The sequence below is a fragment of the Gossypium arboreum genome, chromosome 5 (assembly GCF_025698485.1).
Source record: "Gossypium arboreum isolate Shixiya-1 chromosome 5, ASM2569848v2, whole genome shotgun sequence".
NCBI classification, from domain to species: Eukaryota; Viridiplantae; Streptophyta; class Magnoliopsida; order Malvales; family Malvaceae; genus Gossypium; species Gossypium arboreum.
Genome location: NC_069074.1, coordinates 14,522,932 through 14,541,334, shown reverse-complemented (window position 1 = coordinate 14,541,334; position 18,403 = coordinate 14,522,932). Strand labels below are relative to the sequence as shown.

General features: G+C 31.5%; 1 long non-coding RNA gene across 2 annotated transcripts; it reads right to left on the bottom strand.

Moving 5' to 3' along the window:
• Positions 1-1,133: 1,133 nt before the first annotated feature.
• Positions 1,134-3,586, bottom strand: LOC128293029 (uncharacterized). Of its 2 annotated transcripts, none has more exons than XR_008283050.1 (2): positions 3,473-3,586; positions 1,134-1,520 (listed from the first exon to the last, which is right to left on the bottom strand). It is a non-coding gene; the product is annotated as an uncharacterized LOC128293029 (long non-coding RNA). The 2 variants fall into 2 exon arrangements; XR_008283049.1 differs by having other exon boundaries at positions 1,134-1,527; positions 3,473-3,583.
• Between the last annotated feature and the right edge of the window lie 14,817 nt (positions 3,587-18,403).

Below are 18,403 nucleotides of genomic sequence, written 5' to 3'. Positions count from 1 at the left end.
TATAGCATCACATCCAGCACCCTCGAAAACATGATAAATTTCGACTTCCAAAAGTTTATATGTTGGAACCGCAAAAGGATGTCCAATTATTTAGTCCAACGAGAAAATTGAAACCCAACACAGTAGGGCACGACTCCTCGAATTTCTAAACATGGGACATTGCCTTATTTTAGAATTTGGAGAACATGAGTGAAATTCTAAAGGAATATTCGATTATTTGGAACAAACAGGAGATCGCAACCCAGCACGATAGGGCACGATTCCCTAAATTGCCAAACATCGAACATTACCTTCGTTTTGAAGAATTTTTAAAGACATGAATGAAATTCCAAAGGAATGTTCGATTATTTTGAACAAACAGGAAATCACAACCCAGTACGATAGGGCACGATTCCCCGAATTGCTAAACATTGAACATTACCTTCATTTTGAAGAATTTTTAAAAGCATGAGTGAAATCCCAAAGGAATATTCGATTTTTTTTAATAAACGAGAAATCGCAATCCAGCACGATAGGGCACAATTCCCGAATTGCCAAACACCGAGTATTGCCTTCATTTTAAAGAATTTTTAAATGAATATGTAACACCCCTCGCCCGCATCCGACGCCGGGACGGGGTTCGAGGTGCTACCTGACTTTTACTAACACTTTCATACTAAACAGGGCCATGAAATCTCAAATAATTAAAAACTTTTCTTTTCACATGCAATCTGTCCCTTATGCGAGCTTACGAGGCCCAATACATGCATTCGGGGCTGTTCGGGACCCAATCGAGAACTCATGAAAAACTTAGAAAAATCTCTTGCGTTAAGGCTTCACACGGCCTGAGCATCACACGCCTATGTGCTCAGGCCGTGTGGCCAGAAATAGGCTAATTATCAAGCCTTTTGTCACTCTCACACCACATGCATAGATACATACTTATCCAATAGCATACAACATGACAAAATTAGGCACTTAAACCTTCCTAACATGACATGACCATGGTAATTTCACATGCAACCATTACAATAAGTTTTTCTTTCATCTTTACCATATTAATGCTATAGCTATCAACATGTCATCAAACCTCATGTCCATCACAAAGCATGCATAATCATATCCACAAACCATTCATGAAGCATTATTAACTATTTACCAATCACTTAATCCTGCATTAGTTATTAGCTCATCAATGAATCTCAATTCAATCTCTAGGCATACATGTTGTAAGCCACATCACAAAAGATAATAATATACATGCATAAGAATAATCATATGGGCCCATAACGATATTAGCCGACATAGGCCAATTTACATGACTAATACTACCTTAATAACAAGCCAATGCCTTTGGCTAAATCATAATATTACAATACTACCTTAATAACAAGCCAATGCCTTTGGCTAAATCATAATATTACATACTCACATTAAAACCCTATACATGCCATAGACTAGAATCACTTGAGTTTACTTACGCCGATAGCGTTAACTCGACAGGGTGATAATATCTCTGATGGCCTCCAACCCGAGCTAACCTGGAAACTCCAGAAAACATGGGAAAGAAGAGGGTAAGCTTTCGCTTAGTAAGTTCATATGAAAACAATAAGCAACTCATTAACTTGTTTTATCAATGTTTACAACATATTCTCAAGTTCACTACAAGCTATCTTCCTGAGCAGCAGTCACTAAATTATTTATATCTGGAGCTACAAAACTCCAAATTAAGTTCCGTTAATTTTCCCTAAAACTAGACTCATTTATCTTTCTTCGATAAAATTTCCAGAATTTTTTACTTAGCCAATTAGTACAGTTTATTCCTAAAGTTTGCTCCTGATTCACTGTCTGACAGTTTCAACCCTTCTGCACTAAAGTTCAATTATCTCATAGTACAGGACTCGAATAATGTTCTCGTCTATTTCTCTTGAAACTATACTCATATGTATACTTACTAATTTTTTTCTAGAATTTTTGGTCAAGCCATTTAGTACAGTTTATTAGTTAAAGTTTCCCCTGTTTCAGGGTATGACTACTCTGACCCCTATGCACTACGAACCGAATTTCTCCCTGTACATAATTCCAATGATCATGCCGTTTGTTTTCCTTAAATATAGACTCAATAAGGAATCCATGCATGTAAGGTATGACTCTTAATAATTTTTTTAAAATTTACGGTGAATTTATAAAATCAGAACAGGGGATCTCGAATTCATTCAGACCCTGTTTCACGAGAATTTAAATACCACACAATATAGAATTCTTTTTCTTCCTCTATTTATTTCATGTGAAAATAGACTCATTAAGATTTAATCCCATATTTTATTCTACCTCTAATTCATTTTCCACTATTTTTAGTGTATTTTCAAAGTTACACTACTGCAGTAACTCAAATCTGTCAAGGCTAAGTTACTCATTCATGGTCATTGTTCATAATATTAATACAACACCATTTTATCCATCATGGTAAGAACACATATTGTGCATCATAGATCATCACATATCAATGCATTCTCATAGGCTTAGTATACATACTTGCACAACTCGTAACATAACTCGAGTGCATACTCACCAATGACTTACCTCATTGGGACCATCATCAACTCTTTCCTTGGATTGCCCGTTGAACACTTGGAATACTAATTGGATACTCGGAAAAGCCTTTGCACATAAGTGCCTCAATTGTAGCTAAAGCTATCTCATATCTCATGACATTTCAATGCTCACTATCGAGCTAGTCATCTAGACTCATAATTCCTAGTGACATGTCACTCGTATCCTAATTTATTCCTAAGGTTCAAACGGGATTTTTCCTGGCCTATTAAGGCTTTGTCTTATCATATTTCTATTAATCACATACACATTAATATCTGTACAATTCATGTAATGATAACATTTAAATACATGTATAGCATGGTATTGTTTACATACGAACTTACATCGATACCACAAAGGTGAAAAGACATACTCGTCCATAAATCGATTTCTTTTCGTTCTAGGTCCAAATCTCAATTTTCATCATCTATAACATCAATTTAGCCTAACAATCAGTCACTATATTCATATGGGTCTAAAAATCATATTTTTACAAATTTTCATTTTGACCCCTAAACTTTTGCATATTTGCACTTTTGCCCCAATGCTCGTAAATTAATTTTTATCACATTTCTTTACTCCTTGAGTCTAGATGAACCATTTTCATAACTACAGCAACTCATAATTTCAACTATTTTACATATTTACAACTCATTTTACAACTTAGCAATTTAGCCCTTTTTAAGGTATTTTCATGCAATTTCTTTCAAAAAAGTTGTTTATTAGACAACTAGGACTCATAATCTTCCATAAAAACACAGAAAACAACACATTTACTCTCATGGTAAAACCCTAGACTCTTCATCATTTTGCAAAATAATCCCCTCTTATAAAAGCTCATGTTTTAGGGGTTCCAAAAATGTAAAAATCATCAAGCAAAGACATTAAAATCACTTACTATAAAGGGAGTTTCTTTGCTGAAAGTTTCCAGCTTCTAAACCCTTTCTTTGCTGCCATTTTTCGGTGGAGAGAAGATGAAGAGAAGATGATATTTTCTTTTCTTTATTTTATTACTAATTAGTCAATTAAAACATATAAAAGCCACAAATTTTGGCCTTTTGACCAATTGGTCTCCCCTTGGCCGGCCACACACTTAAAAAAGGTCTAATTGCCCTTTAAATGCCTCCAATTTTAGTTCTCTAGTCTATTAATACATTTAGGCATTAACACACAACTTTTACCTTTTACGCGATTTAGTCTTTTTTCGAATTGGACTAGAAATCGCTAAAATTAACTTACCAAAATTTACATGCACTTATAAAATTATATTATAACACAAAATAATACTAAAATAATTTTCTCTGGCCTCGAAATAGTGGTCCAAAAACTACTGTTCCGACTAGGCCCAAAATCGGGCTGTTACAGAATAATTATTAAACTAGCTTAAATCGTATTAATTTTACTTGAAATGAGATGGAATAATTAATTTTAAAGAGTTTGAAGTTATAAAGCAATACTTCATAAATCAAAAGGAAAACAATAATCATGGGATGCTATACGCACATAAGATATAATGCCGATTAACAAAATGGTGATCAAGTATGACTAATCTAAGACAAATGTAATCGAACTTCTAAACAAGGATGGAGAGCAATTGATATAACAATAAAATGAATAAATAATATACAACGTTAACATACATGGCATAAATAAATAATATACAACGTTAACATACATGGCATAATATAAAATGATCACCACAAGGTGCATAAAACAAAATGCAAATCAAAGAAGCAATATGGTATAAAACGAGTTCAAAACAATGATAAGTGCGTAATATATATTATGTAATGAATTGATGGATTTTAAAAACTAGAGATATACATATAATCATTTAAAATGTGTATTATGGAATGAAGATTTTTAAGTTAAATAATATACAAGGTGTTAAAAATATTTTAAAAAGTACATACAATAAAGGAGAATTTAATAATGTATAAAATATAAAAATAGTATTAAAATGTGAAATTTTAAATCAAAACAATATGTAGTAAAATATGTTCTAAAATAACTTATATACATAAAGATATATATATAGGACGATTTAAAAGAGTTTATAAAATAAATTAGCATGAGACTTAATATGTACATAGAATTAAATCAATTTTGTTATAAATTACTTATAATAGATTTAAGAACATACTTATGTGTAAAGAAAACTATATGTATAAGGTACATAGATTTAGAAATGTATATATAGATCAAATATAGGTATCAATAAATATATACATATATAATAATAACTTAAAGGATATATTACGTAGGACTATATAATAAAATATAAGAATAAATTTAAAAGGGATTATATGTATAAAATAATATGATATTAATAGTATGCATGAAATAAAATTAATGACTATATAATAAAATATAAGAATAAATTTAAAAGGGATTATATGTATAAAATAATATGATATTAATAGTATGCATGAAATAAAATTAATTTTATTATAAAGTACGTATATATATATATATCTATATAATAGTGTATATATAAAAAATTTATATAAAAAAATAGCATACAAAGTGTGAAAATACGATTACCAAAATTATAGTAAATAAGTAAGTGATACAAATGATATGATTAACACAAATGAATAAACATGAATAAAATAAAAATAACATGAAATGGATCTAAAAAAGGAAACTTAATTGAAATCACATTAAAAGGAAAAGGATAATTTACAAAGAAAGTAGGGCATAAAAATGAAGGGGCTAACGCGTCACACACGCGAATCCTCAGGGATCAAATGGGGAAATACCCCTAATCTCAAAACGTCACACTTAAGCACAGACTAGAATGCAAACATACTCAAATTACAGGGCCAAAATTCAAAAATGACGTAAAATAACTAGTACGCGATTAAACGCCCATGTAAAAGAGGAGGACACATCGCGCAAATATTCCCTCTCCACAACGAATGCGCGGATCCTAGGGTAGAGAATCGGATCGGGTCGAATGGTTGCTGTACGACACCGTTTCGGTGCCATTGATACGAGCTCAAAACGGCACTGTATTTGGTCCTATAAAAGGGCTAAAATCAGGCCACTTAACAGCAATAACCCTAGTTTCCTTTTCCTCAGCCGACTTCAATGTAACCCTAGCCCCTTTCTTTGTACGAGCCTCAAGAAACCCTAGCCGCCATTTGACCACTCCGAATGGTGATCGATGGAGGGAAACTTGCTCACTCGCTAACCCCGTTTGGATTCTCACCTTAAGGTCCACCGATTTCAAACCCAAAATCCTGTCTCGACTTCGATCAAGCGAAGGAGGTAAGGATTCCACTGGTTTGTTCGTACAGGTAAACCCCTTTTCTTCCTTTTAGAATTTTTACACTTCTAAATGCACAATATGCGAGACCAAAGAAACAAAAAAATGAAAAGGAAAACCAACGGGAAAGAAGAACTAAAGCCAAATAATCACCTTTTTGATTCCTTGATTCTTTTTTGTATTTCACTCTTTGTGTATATTGTGCGTAGTATGTCTATATTTCGTAACCCCTTACAAAGATTAAAAATCTTGGCTTTATAGCCGAAAAGAAAGAAAATCAAAAAATTAAAATACAATTCTTTCGTTATTTCTTATTTGTTGCTGCTCTGTTTGTCCTTTTGCAGGTATGGGGTGTGCTGGCGCTTGGCGTACGGGGACTGTGCTGGCGTACGGAGGCGCGCGTGGCTGCTGGAGGCTGTTGTGGCGCCAAGCGAATAGGGCTAGGGTTAGGGTTTCCAAGAACTTTCAAAGGATTGGGCCTATCGGGCTCTATTTTTGGGTTTAGGTTAATATTAGTTGTTGGGCCATTGAGTATTGGGCTAGGGTTAATTCGGTTTTGGGTTTTAAATTTGGGTTTGGGTTTGTAATGTTTTGGGTTTAAAGTTGGGTTATGTAATTTGGACTTGTGGACATTTAATTTGGTTTAATTTTTATTTATTTTGTATTTCGGTGGACCCGGGCAAATTGGCCCGCTTACAGTTTGCATTAGTACTAAATTGTTTATACAACATTTATGATTCTCCCCTTTTATAATATCAATTTTAATTTTAGTATTTGAATTTACGTTTTATTCTTAAAAGTATAAAATGTCCTACTATTGCACTTAACACTAATCAATCATGTATCCGTTTAGATTATTTTATTTTCTTTGTTTTGGTGTTTTTAGTGGTTCAAGAACTTGACTACCTTCCTTCTTAGGCACGTTGATGATTTTTTTTTACTTCATTAATATAATGGTTTAATTTTAATTTTGATCCCTTTATAAAAACAGTTAAAATTTGATTTTAATCTTTATACTATGTTTAAATTTGAGATTTAATTTTTATACTTTAATTTTTTTTACATAATTTGGCATCTCAATATTTATATGTCATTAATTAGTCTATTATGAATAAATTGCTGATGTGAATTTTAAGAATTGTTAAAACCATTACAATTCGCCATTAAATTAAAAGATATTAAAAAGTTACTTTTTGTCACATGGTTACTAAGTGTGTAATTTTTTTTTTAATTTTAGAATGTCACACCAACGAATTTAACAGAAAAATGTTAATGATATTAACTGTAACACCCCTAACCCATATCTGTCACCGGAACAAGTTTATGGAGTATTACCGGAGTTTACAGATTTAAAAACAGTTTACACATATCATTTACTATTCATAGCCGAAATCAAACATATTCAATCATAATGTCCCTTGAATGGGCCCTTGAGATCCAATTTATGCTTTAGAAACAAGTCAGGACTAAATCGGAAACTCAAATTTTTTTTGCAAAATCTCAAAATTTTTCTTAAGTGCAGGGGACACATGCCCGTGTGGTCAGGCCGTGTAGCTCACACGGCCAAATGACACGCCCGTAACCCAGGCTGTATGGACATTCGATGTGAGGCACACGGCCGTGTCCCAGCCTATGTCCATGCCTGTGTAACTCTCTTACTTGGGTCACACGGCTAACTACACGCCCGTGTGCTAGGCCATGTGACACATACGATTGAGACACATGCCCGTGTCTCTGCCCGTGTGAGCAATTCGAAACATTCTGGTTCTCAAATTTTTAAGTTGCAGGGGACACCCGACTAAACCATACGCCTGTACACATGGCCGTGTGTCACACACGACCGAGACACATGCCCGTATCTCTGCTCGTGTGGACAAAATAAGGTCATTTCCAAGCCTTATTTCTCACCCAAGTTTGCCTTGCACCTACATTAACATTTTAACAAATTCCCAAACCAATTCAAAATATTTAAATCAAGCCAAAACAAATTCTTATGCATGACATACCATCACATATTTTCAAGTGACCAACTTACCAAATTGGTCAAATATTCATTTAGGCATATTTATACCTAATATGTATATCACTTCAAGCACACAACACATATCAAAATAATATGGTCTCATACACATGTATATCAAAACATACCATCACTAGTCATTCCAATGGCTAATTACAACCAAATATTAATATGCCATCATTTGGTCAATTTAACCTATACATGCCATTATACCAAGGGAAATTTTACTAATTATACCAAAATAAGATAAAGGATAGTGTGATCTTACTCCGACCCACTTCCAACCTTTACGAGCTTCCGAGTACTATAAAATAGATGAAATAAAGCAGAGTAAGCATATTATACTTAGTAAGTTTGTATAATAGAAAATCAACTTGCCAATCATTGATATTTAAGATAAGCATACAAAATTTATTCAAAGAAATTTGGTAATTTTCCTAAACACATATAATTTCAAGAAACTTGTTAGTCAAATATTACATATAAACATCAAGAACCAAGGATGAGCTCATCATGTCATAACTTTCATAAACATATGCTTTTCATATCATATTTCCATATAACATGTGCATTTCTATAACAAATCATCTTAAGTTCAGTTTAACCATGTCAGAACTTTACCCGTTGAATTTATTTGAAATATCGATGGATACACATGTAGTACACTCGAGGTGTACAAAACTGTAATCCGTCAGCTCATATTCAGGGGTACTTATTAGGGCACATAATCAGGAAGCACTCTCTCGAGCCATATAACAGGATGCTCATGTGAGCCATGTAATAGGAAGCTTATCCGGGCTATAACAGGAAACTTATAAGAGTTTAAAACAAGAAGCTCGTTGAGCTTAACAGGTAACTCCGAAAAGTTATTATCAGGGAGCTCCGAATAGCCATATAACTGGAAGTTCAAGAGAGCCATATCCGGAAGCTCACAAAGACCCTATATCAGGACGTTCATAAAGAGTTGCAGTATGTCCGCATTATATGCAGGATCCATTCCGATCATATAACAGGATGCTCACAAAGAGCTGCGGTATGACCGCAACACATGTAGGGTCAATACCAATTGGGATGCTCGCAAGAACCATGTAACGGAAAGCTCAAAAAGGATTATAACAGGATGTTCGTAAGAGCTATGGTGTGTCCGCAACATATGCATGACCACAACCAATACGGGAAATCCTGCATCTATCGAATTTCATTTATTCAAATGGGATTTAACGTTTACCGGGTATTATCAAATGTGATTGATTTTCATACATAAGACATCTATACAATTCACATATATACAATATTCAATTCAAACATATTAATATACATAATTTAGTTACACAAACTTACCTCAATAATTATTCGTATTCCTAGGCTATTAATCCGATACTTTTTGTTTTCCTCGATCCAATTTCGAACTAGGTCTATCCGGATCTATATGAATATAATTAACTCATTTTAATACAATTCACATTCAATTTCATCCAATTCACATCCTAGGCAAAATTATCATTTTGCCCTATACTTTTAATAAATGACGATTTCGTCCCTAAGCTCGGAAAATGAAATTCATGCAATTTAATCCTTATCTCAAGCCTAACCGAATTTTTCATATAGCAATAACAATCCATGTATTTCACAAAAATTATAAATTTTCCATAAATTTTACATCTTTTCAATTTAGCCCCTAAATCACAATTTCATGAAATTTTCCTTTACAAAAGTTGTTTATCTATCAACAACTTTTCATTTTTTACCATAAATTTCAAATTTTCAGCATACTCATAGATGAAAAAAATTTTATATTTTGATAAATTTACAAATTGATCCCCAAAATATATAGATTAGGTTATTAAGATCTCAGAAATATAAAAATTACTAAAAACGGGATAAGAATTCATACCTAATTGAGCCAAAACAACTTGCTTGAACTCACTTTCTCTTAGCTAGGGTTTTTATTTATTTTAATTTGGGAAAGATGATGAAATAAGATGATATTAGCTTATTTCCATATTTAATTAATTTAATTTCCAATTTAGTCATTTTCTTTTTCTAATTTCCCATGGATGAATCATCATAAATATCTACTAACTCCATTTAATGGCCTAATTACCATATAAGGACCTCAAATTTTGAATTCCATAGTTATTTGATCCTTCTAGTACTAGAATTCAACTTTTGCATTTCATAAAATTTGATCCTTTTTATAATTAAACATGAAATCGGTAAAATTTTCTTATTAAAATTTTCATACGTCATTCCTATCATGATGCAGACCATACAATAATATTAAAATAAATTGTAACACTCCCTAACCCTTTTCCAGCATCGGAATAGGATTATGGAACATTACCAGTCACTACAGTTTAAAACACAAATTATATAAAATTATTCATTATACAGTTCAGTAATTTGTCTTATTGACCCTTTAATGGACCCTCAAGACCCAAAGAAGAAGTTAGAAACAAATTGGGACCCGATTAGAAGCTTATAAAATTTTTCGTAAAATTTCCAAAATTTTATTTATGAACAGTACCCACACGCCCGTGTGGTCTAGGAGATATGCCCGTGTGTCCTTAAGACATGCCCGTGTTGTCACTCCGTGTGACTCACACGGCCAGGACACGCCCATGTCCTTTACCTGTGTAACTCTCTAACTTATTGCTCATGAACAAACTAGTTTCACACACCAAGACATACGCCCATGTGCTTAGCCTGTGTGGATTTATTTTCAATTTGAATCTAATGTAGTTTTCACACGGCCAGGCACATGCCCGTGTACTGTGACCGTGTACCTCACACAATTAAGACACAAGCCCGTGTCTCTACCCGTATGGCAATACATGAGCATCCTGTTCACAATATGTAAGATGCAGGGGACACACAGCCTAACCACATGCCGGTGTATAAGCCGTGTAGACTCAAAATGAGTTTTATAATTCAAGTTTACCAACCCTGCAAACCTTAAACACCAAACAATTCAATTCCAATACTCCAACCAATTCTATTCATGAATTTATACATTAAAACTTATGACAAACTAATACCATAAATTTCTAACATGCCTATGTTTATAACAATCTAACATAATCTATCTAATTGATTCATTTAAATAACATTCAATAAAATTAAGCTAAAACTATGAAATAGACTATATTAAAGTCATATATATTTAAATAACATTCAATAAAATTAAGCTAAAACTATGAAATAGACTATATTAAAGTCATATATAGATGTATTGATTAACCAAAAACCATCATTTATCATTAATATTTACATATCAAAACGACAACAATAACAACCTAGGTACATGCCATTTCCAAAAGAGAAAATACATCACCACGTATTTGAGTTCGGGATCGGCTTGGATGCTGAGTAGTTAGTCACTTTAGTACTTAACCTGCGCATAGATACAAACCATACGCTGAGTATACACTCAGTGGTATTTCTATAAACCAATACTTATATCAATTATCAACTCAAATGCACTTATACTATAAGAGTTCAATTTATAACAATAACTATATTCTCAAGGAAATATTTAATTCAATTCAAAATCAATCAATAACATTTAGTTATTCAGTACAATAGTATAGTCATTCAGTTGTTCAGTACGGTCGTTTTCCCCTATTAACATAATTCGTACCTTCGCGGATACACAGATCCAACCAACACACCAGTACGACACTTAGTGCCTTATCGACTTTGTAATACCCTGAAAATTTTTACAGTAAGATATTATCCTTGATATAGTAAAATAAGGAAATAAAGTGACAAAAAGGGAAATTTTGAGTTATGTCAATATTGAGAAGTATATTATGATATATTAATTCAAGAAAGGACTAAATTGTAAAAGTGAGAAAATTTTTGTTGACAAGAGTAAATACTCAAAATTTGAGGGGTTAAAGTGTAAATATGAAAAATTTGAAGGACCAATAGTGTAAATATTTTAAGAGTGGAATGATCTAGAAACTAAGGAAAATGGATGAATTAGGACCAAATTGAATAGATAAAGAACTATGAGGGACTAAATTGTTTAGCCAAATTAAATAATGACTCAAGGATGGAATTTTAAAAGATAATAAAGGGAAAATGATCAATTGGAAGAGAGATAAATCTAGAAAGTAATGATGATGTTGATGATATTTTATGATTATTTAATTAGATATATATTATTTTAATGAGATATTTTATTATTTTATTATTATTTCATTATTATTTTATTATTAATTATTTAGTATAAAAGGAAGGAAAGATGAAGAATTTTCATCATCTTTCCATGCATGCAACCGAAAAGAAAGAAATTTTCTTTTCTTTACAATTTGGTCCTTCCACCAAAAATTCACCATTTTCACCTAGAAATCAAAAGAATTTCCATAGCTACTAAGAGAGAAAAAAGTTAAGGAGACCATGGGGAGTTAGAATATCAAGTTGGATTCAAGAAATAGAAGCTGGAGGAGAGAGAAAATCAAGTTAAAGATTAGTATCAATAGAACAAGGTAAGTATATCAAGATTTCAATATGTTTTTAAGTTTGTTATTATTGACAAAGCATGGAAATAATGTTATAGTAGAGTTTTCTTACATAAGGTCCTATGTTCTTGATATGTTAGTGAAGAGAAAATAAGAGAAAGTGATGAGAAATGTGTAGAAAAAGAAAATAAGGGTGTTATAACATGGTAATTAATATCTTGTACTAAAACAGTTTTGGACAGCAGCAGTAGTCTAATTTTGAAAAATCATCAAAAATTGTATAAATCTAATTATAGGATGAATAAAATATGAAATTAAATCTTATTAAATCTAGTTTCTTATAGAATAAATTATGTAAGCAATGGAATTGTAAATCATGAGATATGATGACTTTTGTGAGACAAGGTTAGAATGATTTCGGGTTCCCCTATTCTGACTTTGTAAAATCATAAAAAATTGGATAAAAATAATTAGGGGCTTAAATTTATATTTATAGAATCCTAAATGAGTCTATTTTCAATAGAAACAAATGGGAACATCATTCTAATTCCGTACGAGGAGATAATTAATTTTTAGTGAAGAAGAGCCAGAACTGTTAGACAACAAAACAGGGGTAACTTTAAAGAATAAACTGTACTTATTGGCTAAACCAAAAATTCTAAAAATTTTATGGTAAGAATATATATAAATATAGTTTCATAGAAAATTAGAAAATATTAATTTGGAGTTCTGTAGCTCCAGATATAAATAATTTAGTGACTATGACGTAGATAGGCAGCTTGAATATTTATAAAAGCAAATAATAAAAATTATGGATAATGTTACTTACAAGTGTGTTATCTACATTAAGGATGTGGAATGGAGGGGAGGAGGAGGAAAAATATGTATGGATATTCATCTAGCATGAATAATTTGTATATTTTAGGCTCAGGGACTAAATTGAATAAAAGTAAAACTTTATGGGAAATTTTGTAAAAAATATCAGAAATGACCAAATTGCATGAAATGGATTATTTTATTATTTAAATTATAAAATTGAATGAAATTATTAATTTAGTTCAAGATCGGGGGAAAACATGTTTTAGGGATTAAATTGAAAAGTGTTTAAATTATGGAAAATTCTGATATTTTATAGAATTTATGGACTGTTATCAATACATATGAGAATAATAGCTGGAAATAAGGATTAAATTGCAAGAATTTTATTTTCCTGACCCTAAGGATGAAATCGTCATTAATTAAAAGTTTAGGGGCAAAATGATAATTTTGCCTAGAGCATTAATTAAATGCATTAGAATATGAAATGAATGAAAATGGTAATCAAATTTATTTATAAAGACCCAGACGACTCAAATATGAGACTTGATCGTGGAAAAGAAAAGATATCGGATTAATGAAATTATAAACACAAACAAGTAATTAGGTAAGTTCGTGTAACTTGAATTATATTCTTAAATGCTTGAAATGTATGTTATTGATGTGAAAATAATTTGAATGTTCATTGTATGAAAATTGATGAAACATTGATATATTTGATAAAAAGGGGAAGAAATCCCGGTTGAATGAAAAGAAAATTCGATGGATCTCTGAAAAGGAATTGACGGTAAAAAGGATCTAGCCCGGACGGGTGATCCTATTCTGATATAGCCCTCCCGAAGAATACGCATAAAATGGATTTAGTCCAGACGGGTAATCCGAATTAGGGTGCAATTTAGCTTTCGACTGGTAATTGGATCCAAGCTCATTAGAGTAATTGTTGTTGCAGGATTTAGCACGGACCGGTAATCCCGACAATACTCTATGAGTTTATATTACTGTGATTTAGCCTGACCGGTAATCCCGACAATACTCTATGAGTTTATATTACAAAGGATTTAGCTCGACCGGTAATCCCACCGTAAGGATGAGGTTCATGGAGTGTGCTCTCGATATGAAATGTGTAAGACCATGGTTGAAGGATACCATGGCAACCTGATATGAAATGTGTAAGACCATGGTTGAAAGATACCATGGCAACCTGATATGAAATGTGTAAGACCATGGTTGAAAGATACTATGGCAACGTGATATGAAATGAACAAGACCATGGTTGAAAGATACCATGGCAACATGGCAGAAAATGAGTAAGACTATAGTTGAAAGACACTATGGCATCATGTCAAAGATAAATAAGACCGTGGATGGGAGACGCTATGACATATGTTGAACAATTGATATCCAGGTAATATGTATCAGATGACGAATGATTATATGAAATGGTTGTGTGAAATGTTTACAAGAACTGGTCATATGGAAATATATGTACAAAATAGTTGTATGAAATAATTATGAAGATAGATGAACGAAATAAGTATAAGTACATGGAATATAATTTATGTTAAGATATAAGCTATTACCGGAATAAATATACATAAAATATATGGAAATATGGAGCATGAAATATTGATATAATGAAATGAATGATATATGCTTATGAAGAAACGGTAAGAGCATGATATGTTTCATGACATGTACATATATGATTATCTTTGATATGCTGATACAAGGAAATTATGTAAGTTGAGACTATTATTAAACTCAAGTGCAATATGTCGAGAAAATAGATATATCAATGTTGAATTTATATGAGATATGTGCAAGTATACCAACAATGTTGCTGTCTGATGCTTACACAAGTGCCAAACTGTTGATTGAATGGTAATATATTTATTTATATGATGCATTGAATTGGTAAGTATTTAAAAATTTTTTTAAGTGATCTCTAAATGGTAGTAATGCTCCAAAACCCTATTCTAGTAGCGGATACGGGTTAGGGGTGTTACAGGCTTTGCCGAAGTAAACAGTAATAGCACGGTACTCAGTACCTCATCGGATTAAATCGAAGTAACAGTAACAGTACGACACTTATAGTGCCTCATCGAATCGAAGTCGAAGTATCCCTGAACACTTCCAATCCTATGGCATGCCAACTATATTCGACTTAGCCCTACATTGTTAATAGGGTATGTAACACCCTAAAAATTTCTATAGTAAGATATTATCATTAATATAGTAAAATAAGGAATAAAGTGACAAGAAGAGGAAAAATTGAGTTATGTCACTGGGAAGTATATTATGATATACTAATTTAAGAAAGGACTAAATTGTAAAAGTGAGAAAAGTTTGTGGCTCAAGAGTAAATATTCAAAATTTGAGGGATTAAAATGTAAATATGAAAAGTTGAAGGACTAATAGTGAAAATATTTTAAGGGTGGAATGATCTAGAAACCAAGAAAAATTGATGAATTAGGACCAAATTGAATAGGTGAAGAATTATGAGGGACTAAATTGTAATTTTACCAAATTAAGTGATGACTCAAGAATGAATTTTAAAAGATCACTAAGGACAAAATGGTCAATATGAAGAGAGAGAAATCTAGAGACAATGATGATGTTGGAGATATTTTAGATAAATTAAATAAATAAATATTAGTTTATTAATACTTTAAATTGATTTTAAATGATATTTTATTATTTTTTCTTTTATTATTTAGTATATATAAGGAAAGAAAGATGAAGAATCATCATATTTTCTTTCCCATGCAAACCAACGTAAGAGAGAGGAAGAAGAAAAGAAGTTTTCTTTCTTTACAATTTGGTCCTTCCACCAAAAATTCACCATTTTCACCTAGAAATCAAAAAAATTTCCATAGCTACTAAGAGAGAAAAATGTTAGAATATCAAGTTGGAAATAGAAGCTGGAGGAGAGAGAAAATCAATTTAAAGATTAGTAACAATAGAACAAGGTAAGTCCATCAAGATTTCAATATGTTTTTAAGTTTGTTATTATTGACAAAGCATGGAAATAATGTAATAGTAGAGATTTCTTACATAAGGTCATATATTCTTGATATGTTAGTGAAGAAAAAATAAGAGAAAGTGATGAGAAATGGTGTAGAAAAAGAAAATAAGTGTGTTATAACATGGTAATTAATATCTTGCACTAAAATAGTTTTAGACACCAGCAGTAGTCTAACTATGAAAAATCATAAAAAATTGTAGAAATCTAATTATAAGATGAATAAAATATGAAATTAAAGCTTATTAAGTATAGTTTGTTATAGAAGAAATTCTGTAAGCAATGGAATTGTAAATCATGAGATATGATAAATTTTGTGAGACAAGGTCAGAATGATTTCGGGTTCCCCTGTTCTGACTTTTTAAAATCATAAAAAATTGGATAAAAATAATTATGGACTTAAATTTATATATTTAGAATCCTGAATGAGTCTATTTTCTATAGAAACAAATGGAAACATATTCGAGTTCTGTATGAGGAGATAATTAATTTTTAGTGAAGAAGGGTCACAACTGTCAGACAGCAGAATAAGGGTGACTTTAAAGAATAAACTGTACCAAAAATTCTTAAAATTTTATGGAAAGAAGATATATGAGCTTAGTTTCAGGGAAAATTAGCCGATATTAATTTGGAGTTCTATATCTCCAGATATAAATAATTTAGTGATTATGACGCAGATAGACAGCTTAAATATTCATAAAAGTAAATAATAAAAATTATAGATAATGTTACTTACAAGTGTGTATGTACATTAAGGATTTGGAATGGAGAGGAGGAGGAGGAAAAATATGTATGAATATTCATCTAGCATGGCTAATTTGCATATTTTAGGCTTAGGGACTAAATTGAATAAAAGTAAAACTTTATAGGGAATTTTGTAAAAATGTCAAAAATGACCAAATTGCATGAAATGGATTATTTTATTATTTAAATTATAAAATTGAATGAAATTATTAATTTAGTTCAAGATCGGGGGAAAACATGGTTTAGGGATTAAATTGAAAAGAGTTGAAATTGTGGAAAATTCTGATATTTTATAGAATTCATGGACTGTGATCAATATGTATGAGAATAATAGTTGGAAATAAAGATTAAATTGTAAGAATTTTATTTTCCTGACCCTAAGGATGAAATCGTCATTAAGTAAAAATTTAGGGGCAAAATGGTAATTTTTCCTAGAGCATTAATTAAATGCATTAGAATATGAAATGAATGAAAATGATGATCAAATTTATTTATAAAGATCCGGACGACTCAAATACGAAACTTGATCGTGGAAAAGAAAATATATCGAATTAATGAAATTATAAACACAAACAAGCAATGAGGTAAGTTTGTGTAGCTTGAATTGTATTTTTAAATACTTGAAATATGTGGTTATGTGATGAAAATATGATTTGAATGTTCAATTCATGATAATTGATGAAATATTGATAATACTCGATATAAATTGAAAATAAATCCCGGTTGAATGGAATGGAATTCGATAGATCATTGGAAAAAGAATTGACGGTAAAAAGGATCTAGCCCGTACGAGTGATCCTATTCTGATATAGCCCTCCCGAAGAATACGTGTAAAATGGATTTAGCCCGGATGGGTAATCCGAATTAGGGTCTGAATTTAGCCTGGACTGGTAATTCAGATCCAAGCTCATTAGAGTAATTGTCGTTGCAGGGGATTTAGCCTGGATTGGTAATCCCGCTGTAAGGATGAGGTTCGCGGGAGTGTGCTTTCTGAAATGAAAGGTGTAACAGCCTAATTTTCAGTGGTGTCAGAACGGTGATTCGAGATCACTAAATCCGACAAATGAGTAGGAAATATTATTAATTTAGTGAGTATAAGTTAAATGTGAAGTTAGGAAAAATTTTGAAATAGTGAAATGTACAAATATATATATATTAAAATAATTAGAATTGAAAACGAGGTATCGAGACCTCGAGAATTTTAAATCGAGCCATAAATATTTTTATATATATTTATGGAGTGTTAATAATTTAGTATTAAAGTTTCGTCAAGAAATTTTAAGGTACTGATAGCTAATTGAACAAAAAGGACTAAATTGTATCAAATGTAAAATTGTGAGAAATGATTAAATAGCTTAAATGGTAAAAGAAAGAGGGTTTAAAAGGGAAATAGACCCAAGTTCTATTTGGTCTGGATGGCAAGAGCATGAAATCACCAAGAAAATAATGGCAAAATTGAAAAATTGCAAAATTTACTTAATAGAGCTAGG